This window comes from Phocoena sinus, chromosome 9 (assembly GCF_008692025.1).
Source record: "Phocoena sinus isolate mPhoSin1 chromosome 9, mPhoSin1.pri, whole genome shotgun sequence".
NCBI classification, from domain to species: Eukaryota; Metazoa; Chordata; class Mammalia; order Artiodactyla; family Phocoenidae; genus Phocoena; species Phocoena sinus.
In genome coordinates this window covers 60534409-60556637 of record NC_045771.1, presented here as the reverse complement: position 1 = coordinate 60556637, position 22229 = coordinate 60534409, and the positions used below count along the sequence as shown (strand labels likewise).

General features: G+C 38.2%; 1 long non-coding RNA gene across 1 annotated transcript in view; it reads right to left on the bottom strand.

The window, feature by feature from the left end:
- The window catches only part of LOC116759575, a 210966-nt gene that overhangs the window by 126183 nt on the left and 62554 nt on the right, over positions 1-22229 (bottom strand). The window contains exon 2 of the long non-coding RNA XR_004351477.1: positions 6772-6863. This is a non-coding gene — a long non-coding RNA (uncharacterized LOC116759575). The remainder of the gene's footprint in view (positions 1-6771; positions 6864-22229) is intronic.

Genomic DNA, 22229 nt, shown 5'->3' with positions numbered 1-22229 from the left:
GCTCAAATGTGGCTAGTGACTACTGACTACTACAACAGACAACACAGATAAAGAATCCTTCTCCATGACAGGAAGTTCTATTGGACAGTGCTGGTCTAAAAAACAGATCTTTCTCTTTTCCTCTCTTTCCCCCTCTTCCACTTCCAACCCTCCTCAAGCATCTAGTACTTTCTTAGTCCTTTCTGTATTCCTGGAATTCCCACTGCACTTGCCTTCTTGGGCTGGAATTCATAATTCATGATTTCTCATCTGATTTTTTTCAAACTGTGATAAAATACATATAACATAAAATCTACCATTTTAACTATTTTCCAGTGTACAACTTAGTGGCACTAAGAACATTTACACTGTTATGCAACCATTAACACCGTCCATCTCCAGAACTTTTTCATCTTCCAAACTGAACCGCTGTGATCATTAAACAATAACTGCCGTTTCGCCCTTCCCGCAGCCCCTGGCAACAACCATTCTACTTTCTGTCTCTATGAATTCGACTACCCTAGGTACCTCATATGTGTAGAATCATACAATATTGTCCTTTTGTATCTGGTTAATTCCACTTGGTATAATATCTTCAAGGTTCATCCATGTTGTATCATGTATCAGAATTTCATTCCTTTTAAAGGCTGAATAATATTCTATTGTACGTAAATAGCACTCTTTAGCTGATTTTACCTTTGTCTCTGTCCCTAGCAAACAAATGCAAACCACAGCATTAACAATTGATACAGGTTTAATACAGGGACCCTAGATGCAACACTGGAAAGAACAATGCACCTGGAATGAGGAGTATTGGGTTTTGGGTTCTGGTACCCACTTGCTACATGATAGCTGGGTGGCCTTGGAAAGTTACTTTAACTCTCCAAGCATCATTTTCCTCATCTAATCTAAAAAAGTAAGATCTTTCTGTCATTCTAAAATCTTGTGGGTTTAAGAGTGTTCTCCAATGCATTGATTCAAAGTCAACAAAGAAAGTGGATTTGAAAGCTTTGTAGTAAGGTGAGTAAGGGACATACTTTGGAAAAGAGTGGCTTCTAAAACTATCCAATTCCACAAAAAAAGAAAAGAAAAAAGAGAGGCGGGGGAGAGAGGCAGCTTATACTATGAGAAAGGCCATAATGCATTAGATACGTCTGTGTATGATGTCTCCCAGTCTAGAGCTGGGCATGAGTCTAGGAGAATTTTTACCTATTTCATTTAATTTTCAACTAAGTCTCTGAGACCTTCTATATCTTGTTATTTATTAAAACTTAGTCCCATATAATATTTCAAAAGAGGAATTAAAGTTCAATATTTTGTATATTATCAATTTTCTTCTATATTGTTATTATTCTCTAGCTTATTTCCTTTTACTTTTTCCATTTGCAAATGATTATGATCCTCTCATCTTTACCCTTTAGAGATATGTTTGTTCCTAAGTGCAATTAAGGACTACCCCAGAAAGTAGACAGTAGCAGTGTGGCCAAAAATGGAGCAGGGATTGATTACATTCCTCTTACTGTACTCTGGCTGGGGAATGACGTGAAAAGGAAGGACAGAACTCTGAAGGTCTCATCTTCCCATGCTTTCTAAATTTCATCCCTAGCCTTAGTACTTACTTATGTTTTCACTGTTGTGGTCTCTGAATATTCTTCCATGGACTCTAGGCAAAGAAACCGATGTACATTTTTTTATGCCCATTTTCTTTATGTATGTGTTTTGAGGATTTAGCCATGTGGACACATATGACACTAATTCACTAATTTTAACTGCTGCATAGTATTATGTTTTATGATCACAGCACAGTTTACTTATCTGCTCTTCCATTGATGCTTAGGCTATTTTCAATTTGTCATTGTACATTTCTCCATGAATAGATGTGAGGATGCTTTCAAAACCCTCCTGCTTGAGCCAGGTTTAAGAAATTTGCTTTCCTTATTTTCTGATATAAAATTTCTATGAACCCCAAAGAGTATATTCATTCACCAGAAATAAACTGAGCTCCTGCTGAGTGCAGAGACACCGGGTGAAGCAGAAACTAAGTCCCTGTTCTTGAGAAGGGGCCACTGGTATGGGATAATTATCAAGTAACAGTGCAAATAAATAGAACATTACAAGTGTCATAAATAACTTGAAGGAAAAGTCTGTTATCCTGTAACCATACAACAGGAGAATGTGTTCTTGGTTGAGGGCATCTGTGTTGGTTTTCCTGAAGTAGTGATGCTTGGCCTAAAAGAGAAATGAGAGAGAACTAGCCTGGTAAGGGATATGCAGTTTGGGCCAGGTGCGGGTAAGCAGAATCACAAGCAGAGCGGAACAGCAGATGTACAGGCCTTGGGCTGGAAAAGAAACTGGCCATTTTAGAGAGAAGGCCTATGTGACTGGGACAAAGAGTGAAGGGAAAGAAGGTGTGAGAAAAACTCGAGAACTATTTGGGCCAGAGCACACAGACCCTTTTGGCTTTTAGCTAAGATAAAGGAATGCCATGGACTCGTTTTAAGCTAGTAAGTGATAGTATTGAATTTGGATTTTGAAACAACAAATTCGCTGGCTCCAGTATGGTGGAGGCCTCGTTTGGATTCCTGCTTCAGTTTCTGCTGGATCCATGTGATTGAAGGTAAACACCTTATATCACTGGCAGGACTCAGTCATTCTCCTGAAGAGTGACTGAAATGAGGAAATGCTCTTACGTAGGAGGATCTGCTCTTAGGGCAGGATGCACAGCAGAGCGAGGAAATGGGTTGATATTTTCATGAAGTGGTGAGAATCTTTAGAGAATCAGGAAATGTAAAAGAGGAGTCAAGGTAGGGGAGAATCTGTCTAACGAAGAGAAAAGGAGGGGGAGAGGAAAGAGAGGCTGAGAGCCTGGCTTCCTAAGAAACCTTTTGGTCAAGCCAGTGGGTACAGAAATCAGAATGAACCAGGCAAAACCCAGGGGTAAGGCATTAGCAGAGACTTCAGTTGAAATGTGGAAGGAAAACATAGCTCTCTAGGCAGTCCAAAGTGGACCAAATAGCCCACAAATTGCACAACACAGCAACTAAAATCCTCTAGCCTCTGGGAGGCCTGAGTGCGCCTAGACTCAGCCCATGATTAATCTCTCCTTCTTCTTAGAAAATCAGAGTCATGATCTGTGACTTGTGGTACCAACATCATAATGGCTCCTGCTGGGTAATTCTCACACGCCACTCCATGCTCCCCGGGCTCTGGCCCCGGTCTCAGCTCAGTAAACATACTTGACAAGACTATCATGACTCTTAAAGAACCAACTTTCACTTCACCTATTATCTAGCAGTATGTTTTTCCTTCTCATGCTTTGAACAGATGTTTACTTTCTAAGACAAAGGGGAAAGAAAATGAATTCCAAGACTCAGTTTGCAGTTGGTGAAATGCTTTGCAATCAGAGGGGGAGAGAACTTTTCTGGAAAACAATGATTTTATTTGGCTTTTTCAAAAAGTATGTATTACCATAAGAATGACTCAGCCGCTAGCACAAACACAGTTGCAGAGAAGAACCTGACTGAAGCATAATTGATTATGCTGGACAATTACAAATGCCCTTATTAAATAATCGCATTTAAACCACATGATAGTTTTACAACTGATTTATAAAAACAAAATTGTGAAAGTTTAAGTGACATAATTGTTCTCAGCATCACTACAATTTTCAAATGAAGCAATTTAGCTTTAGAAGCAATTTCACTTCTCATTGCGATGTTATTTTGGTGTCAGGCTGCAAGCTTCTGTTCCACTCCAGAGTTCTAGGAATGATGGTTAACACTTCCCTCTCCTTGGTTAAGCCAATGATGCATTTTTCTAATATACCAGTCCTTCACATTCTGCTGCAGATCCAGCAGGTTATAAAAAGAATGATTTGTAGGCCTCCAGCTATTTACATGGTTTCCATTTAATGAGACTATTAGCTTCTGCATAGATGTGGGAAATGTAAATCTTTCTGAGACTGGGGGTATTGGTGAACTCAGAATAAAAATGGCAAAAACAAAGTATCTTGTGTTTGAAGGTATCAACCAATAATGTTAAGACTTTGCATAGTTTTCTCTCAGAACTATATCCCTACCGGAAACCATAAGGGAAATGGCCCGCTATCTCTGGCACATCTCCTGGAATGTTAATCAAAAGTCTGTATTTTCAGGTGCATGAATAAAGACCTTGAAACATTCAACAGATAAAAGCCAATGCCATTAACATTCCTTTATTTAGTTTCTGTGAATTAAATGGTTTTATACAACTACTGTCTCAGTATCACACTCACAACTCCCAAGGCATGTTCTACACTGGTAATAAGAGCTAAACCTTCTGTATTTCATTTCAGTCTTGCTGATAGCATTTATCAGCAAAATCTGGCTAAAAACAGAATATGCAACTTAAGCCTGATCATAACTGGGCTGCAGAGGAGGAAAGTGGGGGATTATCTGGAGACTGGGAGCACAAATATAAGATTGTATTGTCATTGTGTGCTATAGGCCTTTTACAAACTATAGTGTAAGCCCCAGCTGACAGGCCTTTTCACAACTGACAGAGGAAAATATGAAACTTAAATTCTTCATGACAGATAAATCTGCTGAATGAAAGGAAGACCAATAGGATAATGGTGGGACAAAAAACATATTGCTTTTTGGTAACTCCCTTAAATCTACCTCTTTTGTAAATATACAAAATAGGCATTCAATGAATATCTTCTAAACTCCTATCAGCTTTGCTAAGCAAGCTGTTAAGTTGGAATGATAAAAATAAGCATCTTTTCTTCAGCAGATGAATACAGAGTCTTATTAAACAGGGGTGGCAGATTAAATTTAATATGTCGGCATGAAAGATGCTTCCTGGATGACTATCAACTGGAGTGGATTTCCTGAACCAAAGTTGACATATTACTATTGTAGAAGGCTGATTAATTGAGATATTAAATATACCTAATCCACCATGATTGGGATCTTTGTCAAAGTTTTTAAAAATATGACTATAAGTAATTGCTCTTTTCTGTCAGTGGGTCCCCAGTCCATGAAATGTAACCAGAGACCATCTTTTAGGATTAATATCATTGGCCTTTCCAGTGGTGATACATACTTTTTACCCTTGTCAAGGGCCCTAGGGTTCTTTGCCTTTCCCATGCTAGTTTAGTATTGGCATTTTTCCCTAGGAAAATTCACCCTGGTTGGCTATACTAGTTCTGCCCAATTCCAGTGTGGCCAATGGTAAATGACCTCAAACCATGAGAGGCCAGATTAAACTGAAAAGTACAGTTTCTTGTATAGGTTTTTAATCCTTGTGGCTATTTAGCTATTTATTGTGTCACCTCACTGCTCCTGGAGGAAGCTTTCTGAGCAGCAGCACCTCTAGGCAGAGAGGAGAGATTAATGCAGGTTCCTCAGTAGAGGCTGCCTCTCCTGTTAATGGATGGCTGAAGTACCTTGGCAAATCCCAGCTTGAGTTCATAGACAGGTCTTGTTGAGATATCCTGAAGCAAGTTACAGTACCCAAGAGCAGATCTGCCTTAAACTGTCACTTCCCATGGTTGCCAAGTAATTCACGGCTAATCTTCAGCACCGAACTCAAGGTGAGAACTGGAGAGGGAGGGAGGGAGGGAGGGAGGGAGAGAGAGAGAGAGAGAGAGAGAGAGAGAGAGAAACAGAGGGAGAATGAATGAGTGAAAGAAAAGATGAAACAGGTTAAGAGTGCTGTGGGTCATTTTTCTGACCAGTATGGGTTCGTCCATTAGCCAGACAGTCCTGGAATGTCTGGCAGCAGGACTAGGACATAGTCTCAGGCCATGGGGTTCTCCCATTGAATCACAGGGAAGAGGAAGAAAGACAGCGAGAGTTAGACTATGAAAAGGAAGAGGGCCTGGAGGAGAAGGAGGAGTGGAGCCAGCCTAGAGTCTGAGAGAAGAATCCAGGCGCCATGGTGTAACAGCTGCCTCAGGTATGCTAGCCAGTCTCAGCTCGTTCCCAGCTCTTTCTGGCAAGCCCCAGGCTCAGGCACACAAACAACATACTCGTGCATGCACACCCCCACGTGCGCGCACACATGCAAACACTCACACACACTCTCAGAGCCGTGTCTGTTGTAAAGAAGCTTCTGGCCTGTCCACAATAGTGTTTTTCAGATACTCACCGAGAGAACTGGGCTTGCTGGGCAATTTTTTCCATAACTGTGGTAAAACTGCCTAAGACCTTGGTAAATAACAAAATCTACTCAAATACAAAGGGATTTAACTTACTTTAAAGGTTATTATGTTTTGTCTGCTGGATTAAAATTGCTTCCAAAGTTATTAGAGAAACTTAACATTAGCACTTACTTTTCTATAAAGAAACAAACCACACACACACAAAGGTGCAGCATTATACAGTAATTATCCAAAATGCTACCGCTTGGAATAATAAGGATGCTGTGTGTTTACATAGAATCATTCTTTTCCAAAGAATTCAAATAGCTACACCACTCATATCCCATTATTCCTATCAACAGTCTTCTATGAGCTATGTGGGTGGCAAGGATAATTATCTACATTAGATAGGAGGAATAACTGAGGCACAGAGAAACATTCAGGATCACACAATAAGGAAACAGCAATTGTGGATTTACTATATAAAACATTTTACCTGTATAGAGTTTTGCTGTTTAAGTAAAATATATATTTCTCTTTTCCACTTGATTCTCTAAAGACAATTTGCAGCATCTTTCCTTTTTGGGGACTCATCTCTGACCCCTTCTTTGTGTGCAATCTCTACCTTAGCACTTATCAGAGTTGTAATACTTCATTTATTTGCCTACCTCTTTCCTGATATTATATTCTTCTTGAGGGCCAGCACTTGCTCATCTCTGTACCTCCAATGCTTGAAAAATAGCTGATGCTTCTTAAATGTCTGTTGGTTGAATGAATGAAAGAGAAAACAATGAATGAATTAATGGACAATCTTCTAAGAAGAATTTCTGACAAGGTAACAGTAAATGCAAATATGGGCTTAAACTAAATATGTCTTATCTGATTTTACCTTTGCTGTGACAAATATGTCCACCTCACAAGTCTTTTAAAAATCCAGTGAATACATTTAGAGCTGATTCCTTCCCTGCCTGGGCTGTTGAATTTACTGTTTGGAACAATAAACTGAGACTTGCAAATATATAGGGCTCCAGATGGTCTACTGTAATTATTTTCCCCATAGCCTTCTTTTTTTGATATCTAAGAGAAAGCATTTAGATATGGAGGTTTTGAGGAGTGTTAATATATAGTTATTATGCTGTCCCCAAAACCCTTTCCTCTGTGTATTGAATCTTAAAGCCAGATTGTTACTTGGGGTAAGGGGTATAAACCCCCAAATAACAACAGGAACAATGAGTGCTCTTCAAGGAGACTACAAATCTAACTCTCTTTTATACATTTTTCAGTGATCAACACAAAAAAGGCAAGGTAATATATGTTCATCTTTACCAGATGTACTTTATGTATCCCCTTACGTTGGAAGCCTAGCAGGAGTAGAATGTCACAACAGACATTTACTGAAATACCTGGGGAAATGTAACAAAAAGTGTTAGAGGAAAATGGTCTTTCAGCTAAATTACCTAATATATTTGCTAATGGTATCTGATTTAAAAGCCATAAAAATACCAAGTTAAAAGCACATAAGAAGATGTGTTATATTTATAAGTGTTTGTCACCTTGGCAACAAAAGCTATATTCCAAATCTAACACTAGCTATGATGGGCCAAGACCTTTTAAAATTGGTAAATACTCTTTATGGCAATGATCTGCTTTCAGCTACTGAATGTTAGAACTAGAAAAGGCAAGTTCTTCATTGCATAACAAGTTTTTTTTTCTTGTTGTTTGTTTGTTTGTTTTGCTAGCTTTCTACTATGGGTAAGCTTTTTCTTTCAATTAGTTACGATGGTTTATCATTAACAAGAAAAACATTGCATTTTCAAATAAAGCATCAGTCTTAATTTTTCCCTTCTTGTACTCAGAAATGCAGATATAATAACTTGAAGGTTCCTAAAGATAGAGTTTATCTATCAACTGTACATTTCAGTTTATCAACCACATCACGGACCCTGGTCCATGGATGAAATACCACAGGTGTACACTATAAAATTGACCTTATGCTGCAAAAATCATCCTCCTAGAACACAAACACAGTAAGATAAGCAAAATGAGAAGACAGAAAAACACACAGCAGATGAAGGAGCAAGATAAAAACCCACCAGACCTAACAAATGAAGAGGAAATAGGCAGTCTACCTGAAAAAGAATTCAGAATAATGATACTAAAGATGATCCAAAATCTTGGAAATAGAATAGAGAAAATGCAAGAAACATTTAACAAGGACCTAGAAGAACTAAAGATGAAACAAGCAATGATGAACAACACAATAAATGAAATTAAAAATACTCTAGAAGGGATCAATAGCAGAATAACTGAGGCAGAAGAATGGATAAGTGACCTGGAAGATAAAATAGTGGAAATAACTACTGCAGAGCAGAATAAAGAAAAAAGAATGAAAAGAACTGAGGACAGTCTCAGAGACCTCTGGGACAACATTAAGCGCACCAACATTCGAATTATAGGGGTTCCAGAAGAAGAAGAGAAAAAGAAAGGGACTGAGAAAATATTTGAAGAGATTATAGTTGAAAACTTCCCTAATATGGGAAAGGAAACAGTTAATCAAGTCCAGGAAGCACAGAGAGTCCCATACAGGGTAAATCCAAGGAGAAACACGCCAAGACACATATTAATAAAACTGTCAAAAATGAAAAACAAAGAAAACATATTAAAAGCAGCAAGGGAAAAACAACAAATAACACACAAGGGAATCCCCATAAGGTTAACAGCTGATCTTTCAGCAGAAACTCTGCAAGCCAGAAGGGACTAGCAGGACATATTTAAAGTGATGAAGAAGAAAAATTGACAAGCAAGATTACTCTACCCAGTAAGTATCTCATTCAGATTTGATGGAGAAATTAAAATCTTTACAGACAAGCAAAAGCTGAGACAGTTCAGTACCACCAAACCAGCATTACAACAAATGCTAAAGGACCTTCTCTAGGCAAGAAACACAAGAGAAGGAAAAGACTTACAATGACAAACCCAAAACAATTAAGAAAATGGGAATAGGAACGTACATATCAATAATTACCTTAAATGTAAATGGATTAAATGCTCCCACCAAAAGACACAGATTGGCTGAATGGATACAAAAACAAGACCCTTATATATGCTGTCTACAAGAGACCCACTTCAGACCTAGAGACACATACAGACTGAAAGTGAGGGGATGGAAAAAATTATTCCCTGCAAATGGAAACCAAAAGAAAGCAGGAGTAGCAATTCTCATATCAGACAAAATAGATTTTAAAATAAAGACTATTACAAGAGACAAAGAAGGACACTACATAATGATCAAGGGATTGACCCAAGAAGAAGATACAACAATTGTAAATATTTATGCACCCAACATAGGAGGACCTCAATACATAAGGCAAATACTAACAGCCATAAAAGGGGAAATCGACAGTAACACATTCATAGTAGGGGACTTTAACACCCCACTTTCACCAATGGACAGATCATCCAAAATGAAAATAAAAAAGGAAACACAAGCTTTAAATGATACATTAAACAAGATGGACTTAATTGATATTTATAGGACATTCCATTCAAAAAGAACAGAATACACATTTTTCTCAAGTGCTCATGGAACATTATCCAGGATAGATCATATCTTGGGTCACAAATCAAGCATTGGTAAATTTTAAAAATTTGAAATTGTATCAAGTATCTTTTCCAACCACAACGCTATGAGACTAGATATCAATTACAGGAAAATCTCTGTAAAAAATACAAACACATGGAGGCTAAATAATATACTACTTAAGAACGAAGTGATCACTGAAGAAATCAAAGAGGAAATAAAAAAATACCTAGAAACAAATGACAATGGAGACACGAGGACCCAAAACCTATGGGATGCAGCAAAAGCAGTTCTAAGAGGGAAGTTTATAGCAATACAATCCTACCTTAAGAAACAGGAAACATCTCGAATAAACAACCTAACCTTGCACCTAAAGCACTTAGAGAAAGAAGAACAAAAAAACCCGGAAGTTATCAGAAGGAAAGAAATCATAAAGATCAGATCAGAAATAAATGAAAAAGAAATGAAGGAAACGATAGTAAAGATCAATAAAACTAAAAGCTGGTTCTTTGAGAAGATAAACAAAATTGATAAAGCATTAGCCAGACTCATCAAGAAAAAAGCGAGAAGACTCAAATCAATAGAATTAGAAATGAAAACGGAGAAGTAACAACTGACACTGCAGAAATACAAAAGATAATGAGATATTACTACAAGCAACTCTATGCCAATAAAATGGACAACCTGGAAGAAATGGACAAATTCTTAGAAATGCACAACCTGCCAAGACTGAATCAGGAAGAAATAGAAAAGATGAACAGACCAATCACAAGCACTGAAATTGAAACTGTGATTAAAAATCTTCCAACAAACAAAAGCCCAGGACCAGATGGCTTCACAGGCAAATTCTATCAAACATTTAGAGAAAAGCTAACACCTATCATTCTCAAACTCTTCCAAAACATAGCAGAGGGAGGAACACTCCTAAACTCATTCTACGAGGCCACCATCACCCTGATACCAAAACCAGACAGTGATGTCACAAAAAAAGAAAACTACAGGCCAATATCACTGATGAACATAGATGCAAAAATCCTCAACAAAATACTAGCAAACAGAATCCAACAGCACATTATAAGGATCATACACCATGATCAAGTGGGGTTTTTTCCAAGAATGCAAGGATTCTTCAATATACGCAAATCAATCAATGTGATACACCATATTAACAAATTGAAGGAGAAAAACCATATTATCATCTCAATAGATGCAGAAAAGGCTTTTGACAAAATTCAACACCCATTTATGATAAAAACCCTGCAGAAAGTAGGCATAGAGGGAACTTTCCTCAACATAATAAAGGCCATATATGACAAACCCACAGCCAACATCAACCTCAATGGTGAAAAACTGAAAGCATTTCCACTAAGATCAGGAACAAGACAAGGTTGCCCACGCTCACCACTCTTATTCAACATAGTTTTGGAAGTTTTAGCCTCAGCAATCAGAGAAGAAAAGGAAATAAAAGGAATCCAATTCGGAAAAGAAGAAGTAATGCTGTCAGTGTTTGCAGATGACATGATACTATATAGAGAGAATCCTGAAGATGCTACCAGAAAACTACTAGAGCTAATCCATGAATTTGGTAAAGTAGCAGGATACAAAATTAATGCACAGAAATCTCTGGCATTCTTATACACTAATGATGAAAAATCTGAAAGTGAAATCAAGAAAACACTCCCATTTACCACTGCAACGAAAAGAATAAAATACCTAGGAATAAACCTACCTAAGGAGACAAAAGACTTGTATGCAGAAAATTATAAGACACTGATGAAAGAAATTAAAGATGATACAAGTAGATGGAGAGATATACCATGTTCTTGGATGGGAAGAAACAAGATTGTGAAAATGACTCTACTACCCAAAGCAATCTGCAGATTCAATGCAATCCCTATGAAACTACCACTGGCATTTTTCACAGAACTAGAACAAAAATTTCACAATTTGTATGGAAACACAAAAGACCCCGAATAGCCAAAGCAATTTTGAGAACAAAAAACGGAGCTGGAGGAATCAGGCTCCCCAACTTCAGACTATACTACAACGCTACAGTAATCAAGACAGTATGGTACTGGCACAAAAACAGAAATATAGATCAATGGAACAGGACAGAAAGCCCAGAGATAAACCCATGCACATATGGTCACTTTATCTTTGATAAAGGAGGCAGGAATGTACAGTGGAGAAAGGACAGCCTCTTCAATAAGTGGTGATGGGAAAACTGGACAGGTACATGTAAAAGTATGAGATTAGATCACTCCCTAACACCATACACAAAAATAAGCTCAAAATGGATTAAAGACCTAAATGTAAGGCCAGAAACTATCAAACTCTTAGAGGAAAGCATAGGCAGAACACTCTATGGCATAAATCACAGCAAGATCCTTTTTGACCCACCTCCTAGAGAAATGGAAATAAAAACAAAAATAAACAAATGGGACCTAATGAAACTTCAAAGCTTTTGCATAGCAAAGGAAACCATAAACAAGACCAAAAGACAACCCTCAGAATGGGAGAAAATATTTGCAAATGAAGCAACTGGCAAAGGATTAATCTCCAAAATTTACAAGCAGCTCATGCACCTCAACAACAAAAAAGCAAACAACTCAACCCAAAAACGGGCAGAAGACCTAAATAGACATTTCTCCAAAGAAGATATACAGACTGCCAACAAACACATGAAAGAATGCTCAACATCATTAATCATTAGAGAAATGCAAATCAAAACTACAATGAGATATCATCTCACACCAGTCAGAATGGCCATCATCAAAAAATCTAGAAACAATAAATGCTGGAGAGGGTGTGGAGAAAAGGGAACACTCTTGCACTGCTGGTGGGAATGTGAATTGGTACAGCCACTATGGAGAACAGTATGGAGGTTTCTTAAAAAACTGAAAATAGAACTACCATACCACCCAGCAATCCCACTACTGGGCATATAACCTGAGAAAACCATAATTCAAAAAGAGTCACGTACCAAAATGTTCATTGCAGCTCTATTTACAATAGCCAGGAGATGGAAATAACCTTAGTGTCCATCATCGGATGAATGGATAAAGAAGATGTGGCACATATATACAATGGAATATTAGTCAGCCATAAAAAGAAATGAAATTGAGCTATTTGTAATGAGGTGGATGGACCTAGAGTCTGTCATACAGAGTGACGTACGTCAGAAAGAGAAAGGCAAATATCGTATGCTAACATATATATATGGAATTTAAGAAAAAAAAACGTCATGAAGAACCTAGGGGTAAGAAAGGAATAAAAGACACAGACCTACTAGAGAATGGACTTGAGGATATGGGGAGGGGGAAGGGTAAGTTGTGACAAAGCGAGAGAGTGGCATGGACATATACACACTACCAAACGTAAGTAGATAGCTAGTGGGAAGCAGCTGCATAGCACAGGGATATCAGCTCGGTGCTTTGTGACCACCTAGAGGGGTGGGATAGGGAGGGTGGGAGGGAGGGAGATGCAAGAGGGAAGAGATATGGGAACATATGTATATGTATAACTGATTCACTTTGTTATAAACCAGAAACTAGCACACCATTGTAAAGCAATTATATTCCAATAAAGATGTTAAAAAAAAATCATCCTCCTAAACAGCTGGGTGGAATATGTTTAGTTTAATAGGGGATCTTACACATGTAAGTTTTCATACACCTTTACCTTCCTAGTGAGCTGCATGAGGACTGAAACATCACCTTTCACTGTGTCTCACTAAAATTCTGCTTCCTACTTAAAACTAGTAAAAATGGATGATTTGGTAATGGAAACCCATGTTTTAAAAGGTGGATTTCAGATGGACTTGAAGGAGGTTTAGATATGGACTCTTACCATTCTTTGCTCATTTCCTAAGCTCCAATCTGATTTCCAAATCCTATTTTAAAATGTTTGGGCTATGTGCCAGTCAAAGATTGTAATTCCAAGAGTCTAACTAGATTCCCATGTGGTTGAACCAATTTTCAGAAGTAAACCATGGAAAAGGTCTGGGTAAACACACATTCTCTGTGGGCTGTGGCTATTCACTGAGAGCCTAGACAAGTTGTCTCTGCAGCCAGCTTGGGAAAACCCAAGCCCAACTCGTGATTTGTAATCATGCTCAGCAGGTTCTCAAACAGACAGGCAACTCAAAGGGCTGAAGACTATCTCTCCTAAGTAACCTTCTCTAACACAAGTAGAGCATGTCCTTCTGCCCAGAAGAATCAGTAAAAATGTCCTACCATAAAAGCAGAGGCTAAATAGTGCCAGAAAGTATATAATTGCTTTCTTTTTATTTTCTAAAGAATAAGGTCTTCTCAGTGAACACAGAAAATAAGGTTTAGTTTATGAGACAGGGACATTAATAGTGCAGAAAGAGAATGTTCTAAAAGAGAACATAAGCCTCCAGCTTGAAACTAATAAATTAAGGTTGCAGCTTTGAGTTCAAATATAAACCTACAAACCATGTGAACAAAGCTGACAAAATATACTCAAACATAGTTAACCAGATTTACCTTCCATTGACTGAAGCCGAGGAATCACATGGATTGACACGTATTCTAGCAGTTAAACACATTTTTCATTTGATTGATAAATGTAACTCACCTCTGGAGAATGTGTTCTGGTTATATCACATTACCACTAAGCCCTTTGTTTAACTCCTAACAAATCATTTACCAAGTCATAATCTGTTGGGAAAAAACTTTGTCCATTTTTGCCTCAATATGATTTTTAAATAGCTTTGATGGAAAATTACAGCACCTTGTTTTAAAATCATCATATATCATATTATTTAAAGTGCTGACTACATAATCTCATTTTACACTCCAGAAAATACAAGCAAAAGGCTACTGATGGCCCGAATTTCACCAAATGCAAAGACACAAGATACTTCAAAATAACTGCCTTAGCTGAGAGACAAATACAACATGTAGCATCATTCAAATTTCTTCCTAAGGGGATAATGAACCCACGAGGGAATAGACTGATTTTTTTCTTTTTTTGCAGTACGCGGGCCTCTCACTGTTGTGGCCTCTCCCATTGCGGAGCACAGGCTCCGGACGCGCAGGCTCAACAGCCATGGCTCACGGGCCCAGCCACTCCGCGGCATGTGGGATCTTCCTGGACCGGGGCACGAACCCGCGTCCCCTGCATCGGCAGGCGTACTCTCAACCACTGCGCCACCAGGGAAGCCCTAGACTGATTTTTTTTTGCTCAACTTTATACCCTCTACATAGTAGGCAAGCAATAAATATTTGTAGAATTGAAAATGAGTATTACAAAGATGAACTTCAGTAAGTCTACTTTATGCATTCCACATGCTATCCACAAATTAAGGAATGGTTGTCTACACAAATATGTAGCCAAGAAAAGATATCAGAAGTAGGAGTAAAATAAAATAACATGATCCTTTTCCAATTTGTTGATGTTTTTGTGTGAACACGTTTGCCTTTTAGACCTGAAAGACGAGTAAAAATTAGGTAAAGAGGATGGGACCATAGTAGTGTAACGCAAGGTGGAAAGTGAGAATTAGAATGGCAGGAACATTAAGGAGACTTGCCTTTCTAGAGTGAAAGTTGTAGGTTTAAGTGAGGAGGAAATGTATTTCAGTAGGTAGGGTGGGGCCAGCCGTAGACCAAGAACGGACACTATTTGTGAAGAGCCAGGCCTTGCACAGTTTCCCTCAGGTGATTCCTCATGACACAACTTTGCAGTGGGTATGATTTTCCTTACTTACAGATTGGAGAGAGTCTCAGAAAGTTTAAATGCCTAACCTGGTGGTTCTCTGCAGGTAAAGATGAGACATAATCCAACATTCTTTCCACTACACTATATTGTATTGAAATATTGTATTGAAAACCTGGCAGACAGACATAGAGATTAACATGCATAGAAAGCATTTAAACCAAGTCCAGAAAAATCAAATCTAAATAAACAATTAAAAAATACAAATGGCTCAAGAGGGCCCCTAGCTGCCCTGGGATTTTTCCATGTGTGAAATGAGCAACATCAGCACATAATCACGTTCTTAACCTCAACAGGGTGACCTGATTAACTTTCAGTTATACATTTCAAAGTAGTACTGATTAAGACTTTGCTGCTTAGAGTGTTACTGTTCATCATTCCAGAAAACCTCAGGTCTGATTTGGAAAACATAAAATATTCTAAAGGTGGATCTGGTTACAGAAATTTAGACATTGTCTTTTACTGGCAACCTGACAAATCTGCTGCCTACTCTCCTCCCTTTGTGGTTTGCATGCTGCTTCCATATACGACACTGGCATCCCATTCGGAAGTTGTTTGTTGTGCTTTGGTTTATGTTTCATACAACAACTTCCCTGAGCCACTTCTAAGAGAGGATAATAATGACAAATTTGAAATTTTCTCCCCAGAAAAGGAGGCTGTGGTGAAAATGCGAGACGACATTTAAGCAACTACCATTAAAGGCATTTTAATTTTCTGTTGACAAACATGGTTTTCCAAATGATTTACAGTGAAGTTTCTGGGCTGACAGCCATACAGCCTGTCTAGGACTATGTTTTCTGGTTCTACCAAAGTGCTAATGAAATCTTCATTCTTCCGCTGGTTACTTTCAGTGGGGGACCTAATAATGTCTTGAAAATCACAGTGCTATTTGGGTTCCTGGTTCCGCAGCTTGTGCTCTCACTTTCCTGGAGTGCCTCGTCCCCATCTCTTAGATCAGGCTGTCCTAATCCCAAACGCTAATAATGTCAGACCTGAGAGAGGAGTGCTTTAAGGTGCACTGGCCCCATGCTCAGCAGCACGCATATCCTCTCAGCAAAAGCGGCCTAGTTCTCAGGCCCCAGTTCTGCAACCTGGAGTTTTATCTTGTTTCAGATTCAGTCTCCACTAACTTTAATGTTTTCCTATGTTGGGGCAGGACAGGAATATGCAGACGTAGAGAATGGACTTGAGGACACAGGGAAGGGGAAGGGTAAACTGGGATGAAGTGAGAGAGTGGCATGGATGTATATACACTGCCAAATGTAAAATAGCTAGTGGGAAGCAGCCGCATAGCACAGGGAGATCAGCTTAGTGCTTTGTGACCCCCTAGAGGGGTGGGATAGGGAGGGTGGGAGGGAGATGCAGGAGGGAGGAGATATGGGGATATATGTATATGTATAGCTGATTCACTTTGGTATAAAGCAGAAACTAACACACCATTGTAAAACAATTATACTCTAATAAAGGTGTTAAAAAAAAATGTTTTCCTATGTTGAATGCCATCTGTCTTTTTAGCTTGATAGATACCCAGTCTCTCTTGAAGAGTGAAGCTCTGTCACGCTTTTGTTACTTTTTCCTCTCTGGCCTCGTGTTATACACAGGTTCTGCAACTTCCCTGGTGCTTAATGACTGCCCTTCTACTTGTCTAGATTTTTAGTTTTGTTTTCAGTATTATTTTGTATGATACCCTCATTTTACAGACAAGAAAATCGAAACATAAGAAAGTTGGAAGGTTTGCCTAAGGTCTCAACACTGATGACTGGAACTTAGGTCTGTGAATTTTGAGACATATATGCTTTATATATTGTTGGGTTAAGGCTATTAGATGTTTCCTTTTAAGATATTCACTTTAACTTGCATTGTATCTAATATGTCAAGAAATCTTTGGGAAAGTAAGTTGTCCCCAAACTTAAAAAAAATGTTAAAAATAAAAAGCAAAAAACCTACCCTTGTTCAAGGATATTAGTCCATAGGAGGTTTAGTTTATATAATTTTAAGAAGCACATTTTTTAAAAAAGCATGAGCTTGTTTTATCAGTCATCCTGTTTCTAAACTGTTATTATGATAGACCTCCATTTTATTAAAATGTTCTCTTTCCCTTTAGAAGAATTTTTGCTATAATATAAAAAGTGAGGAATTGTTTTCCATTTCAAAAGTTGGTTTTTACTATTCTAGTGTGTGAATTCTAGCTGAGAGCATGCCCATTTTTATTTCTCCACATCTATGTCTCACCCTGTTATTTCCCTCTTCATTCTACCTAGAACAGTACTATCACTCCAATGGAAGGATTTTTTCACCAGTTTCCTCCCTAGGCCATTAATATGTCAATAGACCTCTGCTAAGTCTATTACAGTTTAAGACACCTTACTTTATATTAAAATACAATTAGATACACAGTTATTTAAAAAAATCAATAACTATGTTTTAAATGCTTCACATTTATGGGAACTAGAGATGTCATATGTTCTTCAAGGGTTTTCATTGAACAAAATAATAAACAATATAATAAAGCCATAAAACCTTATCACTATGGATCATTTAATCGGAAATGAAAATAATAAGACATTACAATGAGACCTCAGATGATGAGAATTTTTGTTGAATTTTATCCCTCCCACATGTCCTGCCTTTTTCTGGAATGGTAGCAGGTGACACACAACTGGCTGCTCACATTTACAAACTGGGTCTACACAAAACCTTTTCTTAGCCCTTAACTCTGTGTTCCTGTTATGTCCCAGTCATGTGGATGTGACCTGCTGCCACTTATGGAGAAACAATCTCTGAGGCATCTGACTTTTATCTGACTAGACATCTATGTTTTTCAGAAAATAACTGCAGTCAAAGACAAAGCCAGTCTTTTTTCTTTTTATGGTTTTTTATTTTTGTATCTTGTTTAAGAATGTCTTCCCTACTCAACCCTGCTCAGAAGTCTTAAAGCTATTCTACTGTACTTTCTTCTCAAAGTTTTAAAATTTTGAAGTTTTGCCATTCATGGATAAATCAACAAACCATTTTGAAGTGTGTGTGTGTGTGTGTGTGTGTGTGTGTGTGTGTATGAACAGAGTGAAGTAGGGCTTTTAAAGAATTCCTGTAACTAGTTTTCTCAACATATTGGAGTGACTAGTTCATGCTTTCCCAATTGAGCCTCATTGCCAGCCCTGTCATATATGAAGTTTCCATACTGCGTGAGTCTCTTCCTAGCCATTCCATTCTGTTCTGTCAGTTTCCCCAAAGTAATAATATCACTTTACCTTATTTGTGATTGCTTTCAAATACATGTATATCTGATAAGGCAAGTCCCCTCACCTTGTTCTTCTACTTCTTCAGGAGTATCTTGGCTATTCTTAGTTCTTTGTTCTTCCAAATGAATTTTAGAATCAAGTTTTCAATTAAAAAACTATCTGCTGTAACCACACTAATATCAGACAAAAATTATCATGAGGAAGTCTCCTTAATTACTTTGTAAAATTTGAATTCTTATAATGCAGCACTTATCTACAAAATTTTATAGCTCCTGTATTCTTGATGACATAAGTACATATTTGTTGATGAGTATATAGAGGAAATACAAGTACAAAATTAATTTGGTCATCCTTGTTCTATATTAGATTTGCATATTCCTACCTAATTGGCTCATGTGATCCTCTTCTAGATCATTTATATATTTGTATAAGTTAGGGTTCTATGTTAGTCAAGGTTCAATCCAGGAAAGAGAGACCACTTTAGGTATTTATAAGCAGGAAGAATTTATATAGAAAATGAGTTCTTATGAAATCATCATAAGTGTGGAAGGATCAGGCAGTACTCTGGGCCTTTAGAAGGGATTGCAGAATAATACAAAACTGATTCACAAGCTACTACTACCACTGAGGCACTACTGGAGCCATGCCTGAGTCAAGAACCTGCTACCACTCTGCTGCCACTGCTGCTCTGGCTCTGGGTACCCAAGAAGCTACAATGCAGGGATTAGATCAGAGCAAGCAGCCACTGCTGCTGTTGCTGCCATCACCACCAGTTCTTCTCACCAAGGAAGCTGCAGGTGGACAGCAGGACACTGTTTCAAAGAAATCTGATTTTCACAACCATGTTTTTCAGGAGAGAGTCAAAAAGGGACAGAAAAATGGCCTCTGCCTCACTTCAGTCTAAATCCTATACTGAGGTCTCAAAGTTTTTGTAAAACCTTGAAAGTGGAACACATTTAGTTTGTCAGAATGATAGATTTGAATATTTTAGTACAGATCTTTCAGTTATACAGGTAAGTTTTGCTTCATGTTTTAAGTATCTCATTTCACAGGTATAGAAAATAAGGTACTTCAAGGAATATAAAGAAAGAGTTTCCTTTGCATAATGTCACATAAATGGATATAACCAGTTATGGAAGCCCGTCTTTTGTCAGTGTTCCTATACATGCCTTAATAATTAAAGAGCTCTGTCTTTAACTGGCTTTCTTATATAGGAAGTATATTTTGGATTTTCATCCATGTATAGCACTTATACACAGTACATTTCAGAGAGCAACCTAACTTATATCTACCTGACTTATCTGATGTTTGCATGTGTAAGGTCCCTAAGCTGTCATGATGACAGCATGATTCAAAATTAATTACAAATGGAAATTCACAGGCCCCTAGAAAAGAAAGCTTCTCCCACACTGCTCAGAAAAAACTTAATGCAAGTATATGGGAAAGAAAGTTGCTGCCAAAATGCAATTATGACCCACAACAGACTGTGTTCCCCAAAGTCACCACCATTCTATTAGCAAGAATTCTTCAAAATAAATTCTAATGAAGCTCCCAAAACCTTGTAAGGCCGAACATTACCAATATGAGTTCCTTATTTGCTTGGCTATGGGTCAGGGAAAATCTGAAGGAAATTATTTGTTTCCAAGTCTCTCTTACTCTCACTCCCCCTTCCACATCACCTCCTGTGATGATGGAGCTACTGTTACAGTTCTTACTCTCTCTAGGGTCTACTATTTCCCCATTCTACTAATGCCCAGGATATGGGACTTCCTTTGATCAATGAGTGTTTATAGATGTCATGGGCACTTAAGCTTGAAGCTGTTATATGGTGGAGCTTGTTCTCTCTTGGGCCTCTGCCTTTGCCATGAGAAGAACATGCCTCGGCTAGCCAGCTATTCACAGAAAGATGGGGAACAGAGCCTCTTGGTTGACATATAGACCTGCATTTTGAACCTGAGAAGCCCAGATCCCAGCCAGCCTAGGGCAACTGATCTCCCCCTGATTTGCGTATGCATGAGCAAGCCTAGTACAGATCAGCAGTTGACCTACAGATGTGTGGTAAATATATGATTATTGTTGTATGTCACTGAGATTTTGTGATTGTTTATTATTCTGTGTTATTGCAGCAGTGGCTAACAGATTCACTCCTAATTCTCTCTCTCCTCTCTTTCCCTCTCTCTCTTTCTCTCCTTGTCTTTCTTTATCTTCTTCACCCTTGAGAAGTATCCCTTCTCAGCTGGTGCTGGTCCCTTAGTTATGTCAGCTGTCTGCTAGATAATAAATCCCAGGTAATCTACTTTTGAAGTTTATTACATCAAAGGAAAGGAATCCACATAAAAGGATTTGAGCAGGCAATTCTCATTAGCAATGCCTCTTTTCTAACAGGCATTTTTGAAATGTTTTTATTATTCACGTGTACATATCACTATCATTGTGATTAATTTTCACTATAACACCATATAAGATGAATCAAGGTATATAATAAAAATGATATTGAGGGTAACTCTGACTTGTAAGCCATTTGTTATCCCATATTATGGTATTTTCTAGGATATAATCAATTGTGAGAGGAGTCTCAAAAAATCTGGACTTCCCTGGTGGCGCAGTGATTGAGAGTCCACCTGCCGATGCAGGGGACACGGGTTCGTGTCCCGGTCCGGGAAGATCCCACATGCCGCAGGGCGGCTGGGCCCGTGAGCCATGGCCGCTGAGCCTGCACATCCGGAGCCTGTGCTCCACAACGGGAGAGGCCACAGCAGTGAGAGGCCCGTGTACCACACACACAAAAAAAAATCCAAGCCCCCACATGCAATATATAACATCTTTTTTTCCCCTGATCTCGTTTGTTCTTTTTTTTCCAGCCTGTCTATTATGGAGCAGTTTGCCAGGCACAGAGTTACCATTCCCTTTTCTCCTTTACCACGGAAATGTCAGTTGAAAATGTGCCAAGTTCCAGATACAATAGAATCATAATACTACCACTGTGCTTCTGGATTAATTAATCATAATGAATGAAGTTTTTCGTGATTTTGTATGCCAAGCCTGGAAGCATAATTTAATTTCATCTTTGACTTCTGTAGCCTGAAGCAACCACTTAAACTCAGCTGTCATAAAGCTTTTGGAGGGAGATCAAAAAACACTAAATAATAATAAAAAAAGATTGCAAAAAGGCATAAGAGGAAGTAGAAAAGAAATCTTTAAATATATCAAAAGAAGGGCATATATGTATGTATAAAAGAAGGGCACAATACAATATTGTTTGTTTCCAAATATGAGAATAAAATGTGATGACACTACCTTAAAAAAATCTTTGTTTTTTCCTCCCAAACTATCTGGAAATAGTGTTAGACATAAACAAAACCCACACTGGAACACTGAATGGGAACACTGAGAGCCTCAATGAAGACTAAACTAATTTGAAATCTATCAGAACTTATTTTCACCTTCAGAACCAGTAAATCATCATGAAACCTCTAAGTTACCCCTGTAACATGGACTTTTAGTACTGTTTTTGTTTTGTTCTCTTTGTTTGTTTCTAATGTAAGTCCCATCCTCTTGAGGGCTC